The sequence below is a fragment of the Mobula birostris genome, chromosome 26 (genome assembly GCF_030028105.1).
Source record: "Mobula birostris isolate sMobBir1 chromosome 26, sMobBir1.hap1, whole genome shotgun sequence".
In the NCBI taxonomy this organism is placed as follows: domain Eukaryota; kingdom Metazoa; phylum Chordata; class Chondrichthyes; order Myliobatiformes; family Myliobatidae; genus Mobula; species Mobula birostris.
In genome coordinates this window covers 28951996-28974400 of record NC_092395.1, presented here as the reverse complement: position 1 = coordinate 28974400, position 22405 = coordinate 28951996, and the positions used below count along the sequence as shown (strand labels likewise).

The 22405-nt window shown below is 45.0% G+C and overlaps 1 protein-coding gene and 1 long non-coding RNA gene across 2 annotated transcripts in view; one reads left to right on the top strand and one right to left on the bottom strand.

Moving 5' to 3' along the window:
• The window catches only part of yjefn3 (YjeF N-terminal domain containing 3), a 132315-nt gene that overhangs the window by 51114 nt on the left and 58796 nt on the right, over positions 1-22405 (top strand). The window lies entirely within an intron of this gene.
• Positions 5074-20129, bottom strand: LOC140188291 (uncharacterized). Its single transcript, XR_011883259.1, has 4 exons — positions 20067-20129; positions 15816-15970; positions 10236-10344; positions 5074-5835 (listed from the first exon to the last, which is right to left on the bottom strand). It is a non-coding gene; the product is annotated as an uncharacterized lncRNA (long non-coding RNA).

Genomic DNA, 22405 nt, shown 5'->3' with positions numbered 1-22405 from the left:
CATTTCCAAGTCAGGATGGGGTGATTTGGCCTGGTTCTCCTGTGCCTGCTGCCCATCTCCTCCCAGACAGTAGAGCTTGTGGATTTGGGAGCTGCTGCTGGAGTGGCTGTGCGTTTTGTAGGTGCTACCCTCTCCTCTGGATTACACAGGCCCTGACGTCTGTCTGCAGACTCCACTGGCAGGCAACAAGCTATGGGTAGGCCACAATGCAGACTGAGGCACAGCAAGTCCCCGGGAGCATCAGACAGAAGAGCTCGAATTGGTTGGGAGCCCAGAAGCCTGCTCTTGTTTACTTGCCGACTGCATCGAGCCACCACCTGCTCCCATCTTTCCACAAACAGCTACTATTTTTGCAACCCAACTGCATGCCTCCTGTGCACAGGCCGGTGTCACCAAGAAATATTACTCATAGTTGTAGCCTCTATTTTCCTATCAGTTTGGAAAAAAAAACACGCGGACTGGATTGTGTAAGACGGGAAAGCAGGCAGAAGGAGTAGACAGTGGAACGTTCAGAATAAGGTGTTGGTCAGCATTTACACTGACTTGTACCTGGATTAGGATGTGTTTTACACTGATGAATCCGCATGCTGGACTGCTACTGAGAATGCACTGACTGGAGTGTGCTTTCACAGCACAGGGCTGAATCCAGACCCTTCTCCACACTCTCCTCACTCCCTTTTTTATGGTATTGCATGGGCACGTGGTGATGTCCTGATAGGACAGACAATTGCTACTTTAGCAATATCACACAGACACAGTTTAATCTCTGATTTTAACTGGTCCATTGCTGGGTCGTCCAATCTCATACAATGAGAGAAATCCCCTTTGTTCCAGTCACTCCCTTCCTCCACCTCCTCTGCTGACAAAATCAAACATGTTTCACTTTATCCCAGTTCTGATGAAGGGCCCTGGACATGGACATTAACCATATAACTGTACAGAAGCTGCCTGACCTGCTGAGTGCCTCCGGCATTTTCTGTTTTTACATCGGGAGAGATCCTCACTATAATTAAAAATAATCAGTGCTCACTTTGGGAGTGTGGCGAAGACTCTCACCTCTGTAGTCAGTGGTCCAGAGACTTGGCACGTAATGAGGCGACACACAGAGGACCACGGGGCTCCCTGAGGAAGATGCTGCCTTTCAAATGAACCATTAAGAATATCAATCCAACCACTCTCGAGTGGATGTGGAAGGTCCCGGGGCACAACTAACTAAAGAGCAAAAGGCCTCCAACAAACATAATTTACAGAGGGAATGTGTGACGGGACAGCGAGAGGGGATTTTTAATGTCAATCCCATGTCTGTGTAAGATGGGAAAATGTTTCAATATCAAGCACCAAGATCCCACAGGTTATTCAGAAAAAAAGTCTGACATGACTGATTTGATGAGTAGAATATAATCACACTTAAAGTTGTGGAGTACCTCCTTGACTAGCTGCTGTTGAAACTCTGATGTGTTCCAGTGTGGTATTCGTGCTCAAAAAGCTGTGGTTTTATGTAAAAGGCTTTACACTGTAATATATTCTGCTCATTAAAAGCTCTTGTGACTCTCACTCCTCCTCAGGAATCGAGGTCAGTTATACGACACAAGAGGGAGGACCTCACTTTAATTTTAAAAAAACAATGCCCACTTTGGAGATAGTGGAGAAGTTGGGGTTAGTTCTTCTTTGATAAGGAAGCTTAAGGGAAAATTAGACAGAGGCATCTGACTGTGTGTGTGTGTGTATGTGTGTGTGTGTGTATAGTGAGTGTGTGTGAGTGTATAGTGAATGTGTGTGTGTGTGTGTGTGTGTGAGAGAGTCTGAGTGTATAGTGAGTGTGTGAGTGTATAGTGAATGTGTGTGTTTGTGTGTGAGTGTATAGTGAATGTGTGTGTGAGAGAGTCTGAGTGTATAGTGAGTGTATAGTGAATGTGTATGTGTGTGTGTGTAGTGAATGAGTGTGTGTGTGTGAGAGTGTGAGTGTATAGTGAGTGTGTGTGAGTGTATCGTGAGTGTGTATAGTGAATGTGTGTGTGTGAGTGAGTGTATAGTGAGTGTGTGTGTGTATGGTGAATGTGTGTGTGTGAATGTGTGAGTGTATAGTGAGTGTGTGTGAGTGTATAGTGAATGTGTGTGTGTGTGTGAGTGTATAGTGAGTGTGTGTGTGAGTGTGTGAGTATATAGTGAATGTGTGTGTGTGTGTCTGTGTGAGTGTGTAGTGAATGTGTGTTGGAGGGGGTACTGTAAGGGGAAGTATTTAGCAAAATAAAACTTGCGATGAGAAGCCTGGACTGGTGATGAATGCAGCACACTGCTCATAAAGCCGGCAAAAATAGGTTCAAGAGTAGCTTTCCAAGGGGTTTGGGATTATACTTGAAGTGGATAAGCTTTCCACACTACAGTTGGTTGGTTGAATTGGGCAGCCTTTTGCACTTGGGAAAGTGGTTAAGGAACTGGAGGAGAAATACAGAGGCCTGAACAGAAAAATTGAGTTCCAGTCCCATTGCAGTAGCCATGATATTTAACTGAGTTAATAACCTGTAATTAAAATGTAAGATTTAAAAACATCTAAATATTGGTAACAATGATCACAGTTCTATGGTTCTGTCATAAAAACCAATTGGGTTCACTACTGTACTTACAGGAAGGAACTCTGCCATCCTTCCCCAGTCTACTTGACATGTGGTTCCAACTCTTTTCAAGGACATTTAGGAATGAGCAATAAATGATTTGTGGTCATTCAGGAACAAAAACATTTTTTAAAAGATGTGCCAAGACTCGCTGAGGGCACAGGATACAGTTCCTAAAGGCAACAAATATCTATTGCACAAACTTCACAGACACTAATCCCCATCCCTGCTACAGGCTCAGAGCCACTGGATCTCACCGGGGTGTGAGTCTTACCAGAGTAAAATGTCACAGCACTGAGAGTCAGTGGCTGGGATTCTCACCGGGGCACACACCCTCCAAACACTCCCTCTCTCGGTGCTGTACATTTCCTTGGACATTGTTGTTGTTCTTCAATCAAGTCCGACTCTTCGTGACCTCATGGACCATAGGGTTTTCATACGGAAGCAGATTGCCAGACCTTTCTTGCTGCTGCCCAGGTTAGGACCTGGCTGGGTTTTGAACTCAGGACTATCTGCCTTGAAGTCCAGTGCTGATACCACTACACCAGCAGCCGTCCTTAGACATGAAATCTCACAAATGTATACTGATTATAGACTGACTCACAATGGTGTGTGGGTCCATGGACACTGACCCTCGCTGAGGACCAGCTTCACAGATACTGCTATAAAGGTTTATTTTCTTGGAGTGGAGGAAGCTGAGGGATCACCTAATAGAGGTATACAAATTATGAGGGTCATAGACAGGGTAGATGGTAGGAACCATTTTTCCTGTGTGAGGAGTTTAGAGAGGACCTGAGGTAGAACCTTCTCACTCAGAGGACGGTTAGAATCTAGCGCGTGTTTTCCAAGTGGGTGGTGGGAGTACTCTCACAACACTTAAAAAAAATGTTTCACAAGAACTTGACCACCAAAGCCTAGCAGACAATGGACCAAATGCTGGTGAGTGAAATTAGTGTGGATGCTTAGCATGTGCACAGTGGGCAGAAGGGCCAGTGTCAGTGTTGTAAGACTCTGTGACTATAAGATATTGACCCTTAGATTTGTACAGTCTCAAAGACACTGAGCCTCACTTTATATAATGTGTGCAGTCTGCCCTGCCTTGGACTGTTTGATGGGTCAGAGAGGAAGGAGTTTTACTGAGTACCGTATCTAACTTGTGCTGTCAGAGTTCATAATAAGGTACTGTAGAAAGAAGTTCAATCTATACCTTACCCATGCTTTCCCCACTCAGAGTGCAAACTGTGGAGATAAGACTTCACCCTGTACTTATCTCACGCTGTCCCACCCCAGTGAGTGTTTGATGGGACAGTGGAGAGGGAGATTTGGCCTGTATTGAAGCCATCATGATGGAGGGTATGTTAGAAGGAAAATTGTTTCAATATCCAATATCAACATACTACAGACTAATCAGTGAAAAAGGACCAATGTGACGGATTCAATGAATTGAATATAATCACACTTAAGGTTGTGGAGTACCTCCTTAACCAGCTGCTGTTGAAACTCTGTTGCGTTCCAGTGCGCTGCTCGCTGCTCAGAAAGTGGCGGTTTTACGTAAGTCTTTATACTGAATTACGTTTTGCTCATTAAAACCTCCTGTTGCTTTGGGTTCTCCTTGCGTGTTGACATCTGCTGTGCAACACAAGAGGGAGTTGAAAATTAAAACAAAAATGGTAGAAGTTGAGAATCTGAAAAATGCTGGCAACACTCAGCAGGACGGGCAGCATCAATGGAGAGAGGAACAGTTGACTAGTGCAGTGGTGTTGCAGCAACAACAACTTTGCACTCGGCGCCAGTAAGATCAAAGAGCTGATTGTGGACTTCAAGAAAGGTAAGACGAAGGAACCCATACCAATCCTCATAGAGAGATCAGAAGTGGAGAGAGTGAGCAGCTTCAAGTTCCTGGGTGTCAAGATCTCTGAGGACATAACCTGCTCCCAACATATTAATACAGTTATAAAGAAGGCAAGACAGTGACTATACTTCATTAGGAGTTTGAAGAGATTTGGTACATCAACAGAAACACTCAAAACTTCTATAGATGGACCCTGCAGAGCATTCTGACAGGCTGCATCACTGTCTGGTATGGGCAGGGAGGGGCTACTACACAGGACCGAAAGAAGCTGCAGAGGGTCATAAATTTAGTTGGCTCCACCTTGGGTACTAGCCTACAAAGTACCCAGGACATCTTCAAGCAGTGTCCATTACTAAGGACTCCCAGCACCCAGGACATGCCCTTTTCTCACTGTTGGCATCAGGTAGGAGGTACAGAAACCTGAAGGCACACACTCAGTGATTCAGGAACAGCTTCTTCCCCTCTGCTATCTGATTCCTACATGGACATTGAACCAATGAACACTACCTCACTTTTTAAATATATATTATTTCTGTTTTTGCATGATTTTTAATCTATTCAATATACGTATACTATAATTGATTTACTTTATTAATTTTTTCTTCTATGTTATATTTTGCATTGAACTGCTGCTGCTGTTAACAAGTTTCATGACACATGCCGGTGATAATAAACCTGATTATTATGATTATGATTATGAGGACACACAGTCCCCTTTCTTGTCATTAGTAATGCATGCATTAAGAAATGATAAAAATGTTTTTCCAGAATGATATCACGAAACACATGACAAACCGACTTAAAAACTAATAAAAACCACATCATTATAACATACAGTTACAACAGTGCAAAGCAATACCGTAATTTGATAAGAACAGACCATGGCACAGTAAAAATCTCAGAGTCTCTCGAAAGTCCCATCATGTCACGCAGATGGTAAATCTTCAGCACTGCAAACTTGCTGATGCAGCATCCTGAAAGCATCCGACCACAGTCCGACTCCAAGTCTGTCCGAAAACTCCGAGCCTCCGACCAGCTCTTCGACATCGAGCACCGAACACCATCTCTGCCGAACGTTTCGACCCCGGCCCCGGCAACAGGCGATATGCAAAGCTGAGGATTTGGGGCCTTCGTCTCCGGAGATTCTCGATCGCACTGTAGCAGCGGCAGCGAAGCAGGCATTTCAGAAGTTTCTCCAGGTGTTCTTCTGCGGCTCACAGCTGTCCCCATCAAATCTGGATTGTGCACGGCCCCTAGTTACACATATCGATATTCATTCGGAATGGCCGCGTGCGCTGCGTCGCACTGCCATCTTCTCCTCCCTCCTCCTTCCTGATTCTGATATTTCAGGCTCGGGACCCTTCATCAGATCTGGAAAAGAGAGAGACATTAGTTTTGGCAGCAGAGAAAGTGGTGGAGAGGGCCCGATGGGACAAAGGGAGTATCTCCAGCAGGATGAAGACCAGGATTTCAAATATGACTGTAACGTGTGTCTGCTGGACTCAATATTGAATGCTTCAACTTTAGACAACCTGTTCTTTCTCTACGTTTGTATAAGATCTGAATGCTTTTGCCTGCCATCCGATTATCATTGTATTGTGTGGATGTGTGAGCAGGTCCTTGTAGGGCAGACAATATATCTCCAGGACAAAGTTGAATCTGATTTTAATTGCCCCAAAGCTGGGTCATCCAGTCTCATGTAATCAGAAAAAATCCCTTTGTTCCACCCATTCTCCTTGCTCAGCTTCTCTGCTACCAAAATCATTTTGTCTAGACTCTGATGAAGAGTCCTCTACAGATGCTGCCTGACCTGCTGAGAATTTCCAGCATTTTCTCTTTTTACGTCAAAGATCCTCCCTTTAATTACAAACTGTCACCATTCATTCTGAGAGTGTGGAGAAAATAGAATTTTTCTCCTCAGAATGTTAAGTGGAGATTTAGCAGAGATGTGTGACACTGTGAGGGGTGTGTAGGGGGGAATAATCTTCCATTGGCAGGACAGTTGATGATCAGCAACAAGTATTCCAACTCTTTGGTCAATTCTTGTGCACCAGCCAACATCACTGAAAACAAGTCAGCAAGAAGACTGCCTTTTTTTGTGGGAGCTGAGGAACATTTGATGGCTCTGGACCTGTAATTGGTGTAGTTTACAAGGAGAGGGGGTGTATATCATTGAAACTTATAGAATGTTGGAAAGCCTAGATAGGATGGATGTGGAGAGGATGTTTAGTATGGTATGGGAGTCTAGGACCAGAGGGAACAGTCTTGGAATACATGTACATCCCTTTAGAACAGAGATGAGGAGGAATTTCTTTAGCTGAAAGGTGGGTAATCTGTGGAATTCATTGCTCCAGATGTCTATGGAAGACAAGACCTTGGGTATATTTAAAGCAGAGATTGATAGGTTCTTGATTAGTAAGGACATCAAAGGTTATGGGGAGAAGGCAGGAAAATGGGGTTGAGAGGGATAATAAATCAGCTAGGATCTAATGGCAGAGCAGATTTGATGGGCTGAAAGGCCTATTTCTGCTCCTATGTCTTATGTCTTTTCTCTTGCTATGCATGAGTAAGCTGCATGTTTCCTATGTTGTGTATTTCAAAATGTTCTTCATTAAGAAAATCTCTTGGTGCATGTTAATGCAATGAAATGAGCGAAATGAAGACATAACCATGACTGTCCCTTGTGTTTCAGTGACGTATTAGCTGTTGACCTTACTTGGTTCTAGGTTAGTGGGCAAGGACTGAATGATGGAACAGTCTCACCGAGAGACAGAAGCAGAAGAGTAGTTGTTTTTATTTTTCATTCTCAGATGTGGCACTCATTTACAGTCCCTGGATGACAGAGAGACCGTGGAGCGGTTTACCACAATACATCGCTGTCAGCCAGGTTGACATGGAGGCTTTCATTTCTATTGTGTCTTTCAGGACCTCAACAGGTCCAAAGTGCATGCTCCCCTTAAAATTCACCGGGCATTCCCAATTCCAGCTTGTGTCCAGGGACAGCTGCTAGGAATGGTCTGCAGCAATGATTCGAAGATTGAAGTTTATTTATCATATGCACATCGAAACGTACTCCACATTTGCGTTAACAGCCAATACACCTGAGGAAGCGTTGGGGTGGAGGGGGGCGGCCTGCAATTAGCACCACACATACCAGCGCCAGCATAGCTTGCCTGTGATGCTTGGCAGAACAACGCAGAACATAACAAGCAACAAAACAAAACAAACCCCATTCCTCCCTCACACCCATGCACATATACAGTCCTTTAACACCAGGACACCCTCCAGCACACTCGAACTCGAGCCCGCAGAAACTGGGCTTCAAACTCCCCAGTGGACACGGAGAGGTTCACGGACTTGGCTCCGGCCAATGGGCTTCGACTTCAAGGTAAATTTATTATCAAAGTGCATATGTGTCACCATGTGCAACGGTGAGATTTATCTTCTTGCGGGCATACTCAATAAATCCAAACTAGAACAATGACCATAACAGAATCAATGAAAGACGACAACAACTCAGTGTGCTAAAGACAACAAAACTGTGCAAAAGAAAGAAGCAATAATAACAAATAAATAAACAATTAATATTGAGAACATGAGATGAAGAGTCTTGAAAGTGAATCCATTGGTTGTGGGAACATTTCAGTGATGAGACAAGCAAAGTTGAGTGAAGTTATCCCCATTGGTTCGAGGGTCTGATGATCTAGGGGTAGTAACTGTTCCTGAACCTGGTGGTGTGAGTCCTGAGGCTCCTGTATCTTCATCCTGATGGCAGCAGTGTGAGAGGGAGCACGGCCTGGGTGGTGGTTGTCTCTGATGATGGATGTTGTTTTCCTCTGACAACACTTTGTGTCGATGTGCTCAGTGTTGGGGAGGTCTTTGCCCATGATGGATCAGGCCATATCTACTACATTATGTAGGACTTTCCATTCAAGGGCTTGGTGTTTCCATAATAGGCTGCAATGTAGCTAGTCAGTATATTTTCCACCACACATCTATAGTAGCCAGCTGGTGGTATGGTGTCATCCGCACCGGACTTCGAGGCGAGTGGTTCTATGTTCAAATCCGGCCGGCTCTTTGCATGCTTTCCATACTTGCTGGGTTGAGCATTGAGCTAGCAACTCGGCCTTGTTAAAAAAAAGGGGACAAACGCTAAAGAAATGGCAAGAATGCCACCCAATGCACCAAACAAGGCGCAAGAAGGAACTCAACTCAACAACATATCTATAGAAGTTAGTCAAAGTCATGCTGAATCTTCGCAAACTTCTAAGGAAATAGAGGCACTGCTGTGCTCTCTTCATAATTGTGCTTATGTGCTGAGCCCAGGGCCCCCAATATGACCCTTGGGCCTCGGAGGATCCCAGGACACATCAGTCACTATGTTGGCGTTCACTGTCATTGGTTAAGCCCAGTCGTGGCACTCTATAAGGCTGCATAATTTCCAGAATAGCCTCTTCATTTAGGGATGGGTGTGATACACTCCCTCACTTCTAAAATGCTTCTCACAACCACAGGATGCTCCAAAATCCTTCACAGGTGATGAAATGCATTATCTTTTTCCTTAAAATTTCCCCAGACTTTATGGTGTGATTTTATTCACTTGGTTAAATCAGTCATTTTGGATTTGTTTCTCTGATTAATAATCTATCCTTAGTGATGACCTCCCTTTCACTGAACCAACAAACACTCCCATGGTACAACAGAGGCTGAATACAGGATTAAGCCTTATCTCCACTGTTCCAGCAAATATACTCTGGGCAGGGTTAGCATGGGTTAGATATAGAATGAAGTTCCTTCTACGCACACTCTCAGGACATTGACAGCATAGATTAAATACAGAGTAAAGCTCTCTCAGTGATGACCCATCAAGTACTCCCAGGCAGGCCACACATGTTATATGAAGTTGAGTTCGATGACTTTGAAGCTGTACAGATTTCAGGGTCAGTATCTCACAGAGTCATAAAGATCAGGGTCTGACAGCACAGAAACAAGCCCTTCTCTTTGTTGGGTCTATGTCCATTGAGTACAATTCACACTAAATATGGCATAGATACCAGGAGATGCCTTCTTTCCCTGTACTGTTACAGCATATCTGCTCTGGGCAGGGGTAGCATGGGTTAAATACACGCTCAGTGGCCACACTGTTAGTTACAGGAGTGGAACCGGTGTGGTCTTCTGGTGCTGTAATCCATCCACTTCAAAGTTCAATGTGTTGTGCATTCAGAGAGGCTCTTCTGCGCACCACTGTTGTAATATGTGGTTACTTCAGTTACTGTCACCTTCCTGTCAGCTTGAACCAGTCTGCCCCTTCTCCTGTGACCTCTCTCTTTAACAAGGCATTTTCGCCCACAGAACTGCTGCTCACTGGATGGTTTTATTTTGTTTCTTGCACCGTTCTCTGTAAACTGTAGAGACTGTTGTGCATGAAAATCCCAGGAGATTAACAGTCTCTGAGATACTCAAACCACCTCATCTGGAACCAACAATCATTCCATGGTCAAAGTCACTTAGATTACGTTTCTTCCCCGTTCTGATGTTTGGCCTGAACAATAACTGAACCTCTTGAAAATGTCTGCATGCTTTGAGTTTCTGCCACATGATTGGCTGAATAGATATTTGCTTTAACACGCATGTGTACAGATACATAATAACAGATAATAATACAGATACATGCCTCTGGGCTTTTGCAGCATCTTATCAAACACTCTGAAGACATTGACAGCACAGATTAATTACAGGGTGAAGCTATTGTGATGTATGAAAACACCTACCAAATTGTACATAGCAAGCTCCCATAACCATCAATGTGTTAATGACATCTGATTATTTTCCTGATGTGACCTGGTAATCCAAAAGCCCAAAACTGAAGATGCTGGAAATCTGAAAGAAAAGCAGAAAAAGCTGGAGATTTTCAGCCAATAAGGCAGCCAACGTCCAGCTAACGCCAGTTACACTAGTGGAATTCACTGACAGTCATTCCGCATCATACACGTGGTTCTGAAAGGAGTAAATATTTCAGTGCCCACACTCAACAGTACTGAGCTTCAGGAAAAGGAAGGACCTGATGAACTAGATTAGTTCAGCTCGCTGGTGTGGAGGGAGGAGTGTAATGAGCTAATTTGACTCAAGTGCCCCCAAATTATAAAAATATCTCATAAATAATCATTTGTGACTTGTGACTGCTCTCTCACCACAAAGAGAGGAGGCTGTGAGTTCATGCCTCACTCTTCAGAAAGGAGCTTTTTTTTCTTGTGTATGGCACAAATGTTCAAATTAAATCAGAAATTAAAGCAAAAAAATTAAAGTGGATACAATAGGGTATTTTAAGAGCTTAGTAAAATAGAAGGGTATGCGGTAGGGAAATTCTAGGCAGCTTCTGGAGTAGGTCACATGGTCGGCACAACATTGCGGGCTGAAGGGCCTGTAATGTGCTGTAAATTTCTATGATGTTCTATGTTCAAAAGTTTTGCAGAGAAGAGATTTTACATGGTTTTACACAGACATTATTAATGGGGATGTTACCAGGACTAGAGGGCCTGGGCTACGTGGAGAGGTTGGCCAGGCTCGGTTCTTATTCCGTGGAACGTAGGAGATTGAAGAGCAGCCTTATAGAAATGTGTTTGTCAAAACATTTTGGCAAATCGGACCATTTGGCTGTACTCCGGCTGCCTGTATTCAGAGAGAACTTAAAAAGCAAGGCTCCAGATATCAAGACAACCAGGAGGTGGATGTGGGAAGCAAAGCAATGGCCACAGGATTGCCTTGAGCCTGTGGACTGAGGATCTGAATGACTACACCAGGGTTGAAACAGCTGTGGATGAGTGTGTCCCCACCAAGTCGTTCAGGGTCTTCCCCAATCAGAAGCCCTGGATGAACCATGAAATCCAGAATTTGCTGAGAGCCAGATCAGAGGCAGTCAAGTCTGGAGATGGAGAATGCTACAAGAGGTGCAGGTATGATCTCGGGAAAGCTGAGTGAAGTGAAGTGGAGATTCCGGACTAGACTGGAATCAACAAAGCATGCTCGACAGCTGAATACCATAACCAATAGGTTCAATAAGTACACTTGATGTCAGAGAAATGTATACAATATACATCCTGAAATTCTTTTTCTTGGCAAACATCCACGAAAACAGGGAAATGAAAAAGAATGAAACTCAGTTAAACCTTAGAACCCCAACACCCCCCAGCTCCCCTCTCCCACGCACAAGTAGCAGCAAGGCGATGACCCCACGCACCAGCAAAAATGCATCGGTGCCCTCCCCCGAGTGCTCAAATGTGCAGCAGTCATCAATAAAGGCACAGACTTGCAGTATCCCAAAGACTACTTGATCACCCCCGGTAATTCGACATACCACAGGCGCTCTCTCTCTCTCTCTCTCTCTCCCTAATAAGGGAAAAAGAGGTGTCCCCATTTCACAGTGACAGGGGAGACCTAACAAACAACTCACTGATTATGGTGTTAAAAGCCTGTTGTGTCACTTTTTCCGAGCTCTGTGCCGAAAGAGTTGGCCCCAGAAAGGCTCGGATCTCTGGTCACACAGCCCACGGCCGCTAACCTGCTGCTCCCAATGTTCTGTGCTCTCCCGCAATGCCTCAGTCAGGGGCACAGGCCTTGATTCAGCCCCTCTCCACAGCCACTCTGAAGGTGCACTAGTATTCCAGGCTGTGTCCTTGGGATATCAAAAAGCAACTGGTCGTGAGGCCCCATTCTGAACCGAAATCAAAGTGTAGCCCCAGATCAGGGCCTTCAAAAGAATCTTGAAAAGGAAAAAAAAGGGATATCAAAGATAGAAATAGAGCTGTTTCTGAAGGTGCAAGCAAAGGAATGGCTGTTTAGCGCCATCTTGACTTTGCTCCACCCTCCGAGTCCACCTACAAAGTTAAATCTTGTGACATAGGGGACAGCAGAGCTTTGCTTCCAGATGAGCTCAGTGCCTTCTCTGCTGTCTTTGATCACCAGAGCAGGAAGGAACTATTGTGCACCACCATGTCTCTGATGATACTTTGCTCTCAGTATCTGAAGATGATGCGCGGGCTGCCTTCAAGAGAGAGAATCCGAGGAAAGCATCCGGTCCAGATGGAGCACCTGGCCGAGGACCTAAGACCTGTGCTGACCAACTGGCTGGTGTGTTCACGGATATCTTCAGCCTCTCACTCCGGCGGTATGTGATACCCATCTGTTTCAAGCATGTTTCAATCATACCGGTGGCCAAGAAGAGCTTGGTAGCCTGTCTAAATGGCTATTTCCCAGTGGCATTTACACCCGTGGTGATGAAGTGTTTTGAGGGGCTGTTGTTGAAGCATATCAGCTCCTGCCTGAATGGTGACCTGGATTCACTCCACCTCGCCTACCGAAGCAACAGTCCACAGCAGCGGCCATCTCGTTGGCTCTTCACACAACCCTGGAACATCTGGACAGCAAAGGTGCATACCTCAGGGTGCTCTTAGTTGAAAACAGCTCAGCATTTGATACCATCTTCCCCTCAAAACTAATTAGTAAGCTCCAAGACCTGGGCTTCAATAACCCCCTTGTGCTGGATTCGTGCTTGGTCCTGGATTTCCTCACTTGTAGACTCGTCAGTTCAGATTGCATCTCCTCCACAGTCTTCATCAGCGCAGGGTCATCACACGGATGTGTGCTTAGCCCCCTGCTCTACTGGCTTTACACCTATGACTGTGTGGTTTAGTCCAGCTCCAACACCATGGACTAGTCTGCTGATGACACCCCTGTTGTGGACTGTATCAAAGGGGGTGATGAATCAGCACACAGGAGGGAGATTGAAAATTTGGCTGAGTGGTGTAATAATAACAACCTCTCACTCAACGTTGATAAGACCAAGGAACTGATGGTAAACTTCAGGAGAGGGAAACCAGAGGTCCATGAGCCAGTAATCATTGGAGGATCAGAGGTGGAGACAGTCAGTAACTTTAAATTCCTGGGTGTCACTATCTCAGAGGACCTGCCCTGGATCCCATCATATAAATATTATTGCAAAGAAAGCACGACAGCACCTCTACTTCCTCAGGAGTCTACGTCATTGTCATGTCATGGAAACCTGTGGCAAACTTCTATAGATGTGTGGTGGAAAGTGTGCTGACTGGCTGCATTAAGGCCTGGTATGCAAACACCAATGCCTTTGAGTAGAAACTCCTACAAAACATAGTGGATTCAGCCCAATACATCACGGGTAAAGCCTTCCCAACCATTGAGCACATCTACATGAAATGTTGCCGTAGAAAAGCAGCATCCATCATCAAAGATCTCATGACCCAGGCCATGCACTTGTCTTGCTGCTGCCATCAGGTAGAAGGTACAAGAGCCTCAGGACTCGCACCACCAGGTTCAAGAACAGTACCTACCCCTCAACCATCAGGCTCTTGAACAAAAGGGGATAATTACACTAATTCTACTTTTAGTGTTCCCACAACCGATGGTCTCATGTTAAGGACTTGTTATTTTATGCTCTTTCATTTCATGTTATTTCATACTTATTATTTATTGCTGTTTATTTACATTTGCATTTGCATAGTTTGTTGTTTATTGATCCTGCTTACCTTTACTATTCTATAGATTTGCTATGTATGCCCGCAGGAAAAAAATCTCAGGGTTATAAGTGAGGACATGTCTGTACTCTGATAATAAAATTTACTTTGAAGTTTGAGCTTTTCACAATCATGAGAGGCAGAGATAACAATCTTTTCCTGGGGTGGGGGAGACCAAAACTAGTGGGCATAGATTGAGGGTGAGTAGGAAGGATTTAAAATGGCTCTGGGGGTAACCTTGTCGCACAGGCAGCAGTGAGTATACTGTTGTTCGTGGAATCCACTGCGCAAAGTGACTGCAGTGTTTCTCTGCCATAACTACACATTGCTGGTTGTGAAGAATTTTGAGATGTCCTGTAGCCCTGTGGTTCGAAGGTCATCAGGGTGGCATGGTAGTGCAGGGCTTAGTGCAGTGCTTTACAGCACCCGCTGTAAGATCAGGGTTCGATTCCTGCCGCTGGCTGTAAGGAGTTTGCACCTTCTCCCCAAGACCACATAGGGTGCTTTGGTTTCCTCCCACATTCCAAAGACGTACGGGTAGGGTGAGTGAATTGTGGGTACGCTATGTTGGCACCGGAAGGCATAGAGAGAGAGAGAGAGAGAGAGAGGGAGACAGAGAGACTTTTGCACAGTATTGTACTAATTTCATGAATTGCACTGTCCTACTGTCACAAAAAAACTAATTTCATTACATAAAAATATTGTATCATTTCTTAATGCATGCATTACTAAATGACAATAAAAGAGGACTGCGTGTCTTCATAATCTAAAAGAGTGACTATAGAAATCCAGAGAAAGCAGCATCTCCCAGTGACCACACATTTTAATTCCACGTCCCATTCCCATTCTGATATGTCTATGCACGGCCTCCTCTACTGTCAAGATGAAGCCACACTCAGGTTGGAGGAACAACACTTTATATTCCGTCTGGGTAGCCTCCAACCTGATGGCATGAATATTGACTTCTCTAACTTCCGTTAATGCCCCACCTCCGCTTCGTACTCCATCTGGTATTTATTTATTTATTTATTATAACAGATTTTTTTTCCCTCTCTCTTTTTTCTCCCTCTGTCCCTCTCACTATAACTCCTTGTCTATCCTCTGGGCTTCCCTCCCCCTTTCTTTCTCCCTAGGCCTCCCATCCCATGATCCTCTCCCTTCTCCAGCCTTGTATCCCTTTTGCCAATCAGCTGTCCAGCTCTTGGCTCCATCCCTCCCCCTCCTGTCTTCTCCTATCATTCTGGATCTCCCCCTCCCCCTCCCACTTTCAAATCTCTTACTAGCTCTGCTTTCAGTTAGTCCTGACGAAGGGTCCCGGCCTGAAATGTCAACTGTACCTCTTCCTAGAGATGCTGCCTGGCCTGCTGTGTTCACTAGCAACTTTTTGTTTATGTGTGTTGCTATAAAACTGATTCTGATGTTGGTCTCTGTTGTGGATTGAGAGTGTGAAAGGGGCAGGAAAAGGAGAATCATGGCTGGAAAAAGGGAAAGAGAGAGGGGAGGGAGCAGGAAGCACCAGAAATAAATTCTGTAATGTTCAATAAAGCAAATGTTTGGTCTCTCAGGGCTGGGTTTGTCTGCACCTGTGCTCTTGGCCCTCCTTCTCGACCACCTGCCACATGCCACTCCACCCTCGCCATTCCCACCAGATTTACAAACTCGCCCTCCACTCCACGTTAACAAAGAGAGCGTTGTGCAAAAGTCTTAGCTATATCTATATCTTTTGCACAGTACTGTATGTTGCAATGCATATGTGACAAATAAAGCTGATCTTTCTTTTAAAGAAATTTGGATGCGAAGACTCACAGGAAGCAGTATCCTTTCCGTCTCTTCATGAAGAGGCTTTTCCTAAAAAGCAAGCCTTAGTAGTGAGCGCTGGGAGGTTATGTAAACTGTGGACCATAATGATTGGACGTAACATTTCCTGGTAGCTGCTCTAGGCACACGTTAGGAAAGGCAACCTAGAAAATGTTAAGGAAAGAGTTAGCTTTTCCATTGTACTGTTTGCATCCTCGGGACATCCCAATGCATTTCACGTCCATTGAAAAGTATTCTGAATGGTGGCCACTTACTGGCATTGTGGCCAACATATGCACAGCAAGATTCCACTAAGAGGAATGTGTAAATATTGGCCCGAGGAGTGCTGGACCTGTATCGCTTTGCTCCCTGTAGCTGTGTCTTGGAATTGTCATACACTTTTAAGAGGGCAGAATTATTAATGTCTCAGCTGAGAATGTAGGAGGGAAGAAAGAGATAAGACCATAAGATATAGGAGCAGAAGTAGACCATTCGGCCCATTGAGCCTGCTCCACCATTCAATCATGGGCTGATCCAATTCTTCCAGTCATCCCCACTCCCTTGCCTTCTCCCCATACCCTTTGATGTCCTGGCTAATTAAGAACCTATCTATTTCTGCCTTAAATGCACCCAATGACTTGGCCTCCACAGCCGCTCATGGCAACAAATTCCACAGATTTACCATCCTCTAGCTAAAGTAATTTCTCCGCATCTAAATGGATGTCCTTCAATCCTGAAGTTGTACCCTCGTGTCCTAGACTCCCCAACAATGGGAAATAACTTTGCCATATCTAATCTGTTCAGGCCTTTTAACATTCGGAATGTTTCTATGAAATCCCCCCTTATTTTCCTGAACTCCAGGGAATACAGCCCAAGAGCTGCCAGGCATTCTTCATACAGTAACCCTTTCATTCCTGGAATCATTCTCATGAATCTTTTCTGAACCGTCTCCAGTATCAGTATATCCTTTCTAAAATAAGGAGCCCAAAACTGCACACAATACTCCCAAGTGTGGTCTCACGAGTGCCTTATAGAGCCTCAACATCACATCCCTACTCTTACATTCTATATCTGCAGAAATGAATGCCAACATTACATTCACTTTCTTCACCACTGGCTCAACCTGGAAGTTAACCTTTAGGGTATCCTGCACAAGGACTCCCAAGTTCCTTTGCATCTCTGCATTTTGAATTCTCTCCCCATCTAAATAATAGTCTGCCCGTTTATTTCTTCCACCAAAGTGCATGACCATACATTTTCCAACATTGTATTTCATTTGCCACTCCTTTGCCCATTCCCCTAAACTATCTAAGTCTCTCTACAGGCTCCCTGTTTCCTCAACACTACCCGCTCCTCCACCTATCTTTGTATCATCGGCAAATTTAGCCACAAATCCATTAATATCGCAGTCCAAATCATTGACATACTTTGTAAAAAGCAGTGGTCCCAACACCCCTATGGAACTCCACTGGTAACCGGCAGCCTGCCAGAATACTATCCCTTTATTCCCACTCTGTTTTCTGCCGATCAGCCAATACTCCACTCATGCTAGTAACTCCCCTTTAATTCCATATGGGCTCTTATTTTGCTAAGCAGCCTCATGTGCAGCACCTTGTCAAAGACCTTCTGAAAATCCAAGTAGACCACATCTATTGCTTGTAATTTCCTCAAGAAATTGCAGTAGGTTTGCCAGGCAGATTTTCCTTTCAGGAAACCATGCTGGCTTTGGCCTATCTTATCATGTGCCTCTAGGTATTCCGTAATCTCATTCCTAACAATCGATTCCAACAACTTTCCAACCACTGGTGTCAGGCTAACAGGTCTATAGTTTACTTCCTGCTGCCTCCCATCCTTCTTAAATAGCAGAGTAACATTTCCAATTTTCCAGTACAATGCCAGAACCTATTGATTCTTGAAAAATCATTGTTAGTGCCTCCACAATCTCTCCAGCTACTTTCTTCGGGACACATAAGTGCACTCCATCAGGTCCAGGAGACTTATCCACCCTCAGACCATTAAGCTTCCTGAGTACCTTTTCAGTCGTAATTTTCGCAGCACATATTTCACTTCCCTTACACTCTTGAATGTCTGGTATACTGCAGATTTCTTCCACTGTGAAGACTGATGCAAAATACGCATCAGATGAGATAGAAGGAGGAATAATATAAGGCAAGGAGAAAGATAAAGAATAGACATAAGGTTAAGAATGTGTGTGTGAGAGAGAGAGAAAATCTAAGGGAGAAGTAGGCGGACTTAGAGATGAGTTATTGCAGCAGGTGGTGAGAAGGAGAAATGGTCACATGAAGGAAAAAATGAGATTCTGAGGGACAATGATAGACAGTTCGAGGCTAAGAGAGTTTATGAAAGAGTTCAAGAGTGCGAGAGTATCAGTTGACAGCAGATAGATATTGAATGATATGTAGCAAGTGAGGTTTGAGAAGACAAATAAGACTTGAAACTAGGAGACAACTCGCAAAGGACAGTGAAGCCATAATGCAAGGGAGGGGTGGGATGTCCCCAGGAATGGCTGCTGGGGCAGGATGGGGTGGTCTGGAGTGAGCTCTATGCAGTGGAAGAAGGTCACAAGACAGTGTGACTATGTGGTGAACCGGACAGAGTTTGAGGCTGAAGGGTACTGAGATTGTGATAGGCCTCGGAGGGATTCATGTGTCACCTCATTTTCCCTTGGCAATGACTCATTTTGTTGTGGTGAATTAAGACTGCTTTTCCAAGCCTGACACCAAAGCAGTTTGGACCAGTTCACACTAATTATCTGGTGGGAGATCTTTTCTGCTCTTTTTTTTAAAATTTCAAATATTTTGCCTTTTGTGTTTCAGATTCCTCAAATGGGAAAACCCTCATTCTCCATAACATCATTCCAACTTTGACAGCAGGGAAGGTATAATTGCTAACCTGTGGAAAGATTATAATCAGCTGGCATATGGTTCTGGAGGAGGGGGGGGTGAGAACAATGAGTATTGACTTATTCAGTGCCAAACAAGATAAGATTTCTATTGCCTTGTAAGATGTGTCTTCTGGAGTACCAGGAACTGAAGACAGGGTGGGTGATGAGTGCAGGGAGCAAGGACCCAACAACCTATTGATCTCAAGTCAATCCACTCTACCTGGTAGTAGTGAGGCAGGGGATGTCTGTCCTCACCCTGTACCTACAGGCATTGCAAAATAAACTCCCATGGCTTGGGTGCTGCTGGAAGTTAATGCCTGTTCCTAAGGTGATGATAGACTGCTCTCTCAAACTGTTGCAGTCCTGGTACAGCTGATCCCATGGTACTATTGAGTAGGAGGTTCAAGGATCAGTCCTAGTGAGGATAAAGGAATGAAAAAATATTTCAAACTCAAAAGGGAGAGCCAATTGGAAGGGTTGGTGTCATGCACCCTGTGGTCCATTGACTTTACTGGACCCAGGGGCCTGAGCCTGATAATAAACGCTACAAGGCTTCAGATGCCAAAGTCTTGTGTGCTCACTCATGGAAGTGGACAGACACCAGACACACTCTCACACACACACACACACACACACACACACACACACACACACACCACACACACACACACACACACACACACACACACACCGCACCACACACGCACATAAACACACACACACACACACATACACCGCACCACACACACCGCACCACACACGCACATAAACACACACACACACACACCGCACCACACACACCGCACCACACACGCACATAAACACACACACACACACACACACACACACACACCGCACCACACACGCACACACACACCGCACCACACACGCACATAAACACACACACACATAAACACACACACACACACACACACACACACACTGCACCACACACACACACACACACACACTGCACCACACACACACACACACAGACACGTACACACTCACACACACACACACACACACACACACACACACACACACGCACATACACACCCACCACACACACCCACACACCCACACTCACCACACACACACACACCCACACCCACATAAACACACACACACACACACACACACACACACACACACACACACACAAATACACACACACACTGCACCACACACACCCTGCCACGCACACGCCCCACCACACATACACACACCCCCACAGCACCGCACGCACAAACACACACACACACACACACACACACACACACACACACACACACACACACCCATACATGGGGTTGTCAGAGGGGTTTAGTGAAAGTTTCAATCAAAGTGCTTACCAGACAAGTTGTCCTGTAAGAGAGAATAAATACACTGTGTGGGCAGGATGAGGAGAGCTGTCAAGCCGCTGAGGGAGGAGGAGAGCAGATGCTGCTCCTGTGATTAATGTCAGTGGAGCCTTTGATTTAAACAACCTCATTTACAGTTAATTAAACTCCCTGCAACATTTCTACTCCCAGAATGTGATATTTCTTCGGAAAACATAGAAGCTCCCCATTGATTGTAGAAGTGTGTGGAGATGGAGATAGCTGCAAATAATGTGTTTTGTTTCCAATACTTTCGAGTTGAAGTCTCTATTTTTAACTCACTCTTTACTGGGCAGTGTGGAGTTTGGTGTGATGTATGAAATTTGCATTGATAAAAATCCCGTCATCTCTAATAGAAACACAATGTGAAGGTGCATTTGAAAAGGCACTAAAAGTTTGGTCAGAGGTATTAAGAGCGTGTGAGAAGAGGGGAGAGACAGGGATGTTGGGGAGGGAATTTTTGATCTTGGGACATGGGCAGCTGCCAGTGGTTGAGTGCTTATGTGTGGGATTGACATGGAGCAGAGTTGAGGGTATAAGGTGGAAGGAAGTTCAAGAGATGGGAAGGAGAAATGACTGAAGAGACTTGAGTATTTGTGAATCAATTCTCAGCTTTAGAATATTTAAATCCAATGTAACAAAGGATGGACAAAAGATTCCAAAGTAGGGAATCTCCAATTCCTAACTCAAGATTAGGAGATCTTTTTCCCAGAGAGCCCTGCATCTCCGGAATAAATTGCCAATTATGGATGGACACCAATTTGTTGGGGTCCTTTCAGTGAGAGCAGCACCTGTCTTGGTGATGAAGACATCCTCACCAAAGCATGTATCAATCAGATTGGAGACAGAGAGCAATCCTTCACATAGACGAGAAAATCTGCAAGCACTGGAAATCCAAGCAACACACACACAAAATGCTGGAGGAACTCAGCAGGCCAGGCAGCACCTATGGAAAAGTGTAAACAGTCAACATTTCGGGCCGAGACCCTTCATCAGGACCCATGAAGGGTCACGGCCCAAAACGTCGACTGTTTAATCTTTTCTACAGATGCTGTCTGGCCTGCCGAGTTCCTCCAGCATTTCGTGTGTGTGTTGCTTGAATTCCTCCACGTATTTTGTTCTGTTCTGATGTGGCCTCCTCCAGGGGACCACAACTATCCGTATACAGGCGAGTAGCCCATACATTGTGGTGGATGTGTGCAGATAGATCGACTGGAGCATTCCTACCTGTTTTTTGGAAGGTAGATGGCGCTGATCAGCATTTATTGCCCTTTCCTAATTGCCTTGAGAAGAGCTTTGAACCTTCTGGTGAAGGTACTCACACGGCGAGCAGTTGAGAAGGAAGTTTCGGGATTTAAACCCTGATGATGAAGGAGTGGCAGTATATTTTCAGGTCAGATTGGAGTGGCTCCACTCTTACATCACTCCTTGTCCTTCTCAGTTTTCGAGGTTCTGGATTTGGGCAGTGTATGCAAAGAAACATAGGCGAGTAACAGTAGTGCATAATGTATATGGCATACACTGCATCCCCTGTGTGCTTTTGGCAGAGGGAGTGAGAGGGGAGTGAAGGTCTGTTTATCATGAGGGTTTTTAGTGTGGATGGTTGATCTTTATAAGTGTAGGAGGCAAGTGAAGAGCAGCATGCTCACTGTTCTCTTTTGCAGATCACTATTCCTCCTGCTGCTTCCACCTCCCACTGTCAAAGTTTGAAAGTGCATTTATTATTAAAGTATGTCTACAGTGTACAATCCTCCCGCGGGCAGCCAGGAAAAAGAAAAGGAACCCCATGGAACCAATTTCAGGAAAACATCCAACACCCAGCGCTCGAAAAAAAGAGCAAATCATGCAAAGAGCAAAAAGTGAGTAAATAACGCACCAAATATGAAACTTCAGAGCGCAGAGTCTCGAAACGGTCCGCAGCCTCTGAGTCAGTTCAGCTTAGCGCGTGCCGATGACTGCAAGCCTCAGCTGCAGAGCCAGTTCCACGCAAAAGCGCCTCGATCAAATTGCGGCAACATCCATAAAAAAAAATCCAGGTGCACGTGGAAGGTAAACTGCAGAGTGCCCCAGAAATGAACACACAACCGTGGAGTGCGTTCAACACTGAGGGCATTAAACATCAAACCGCAGAGTCCCCCAGCCACGAGCCACGCTGAAGTAGTTGAACCTGCACCTTCTTCTGACAGAAGCGAGAGGGCAACAGGGTTAATGCAGATAGGCAACGCTGAACACCTGGTTGTCCTCATCGATTTCAATCTTGCTCAGCACTTTAATGGAGCCAACCATGGGTTCGCATTCACCCATTAGGAAAC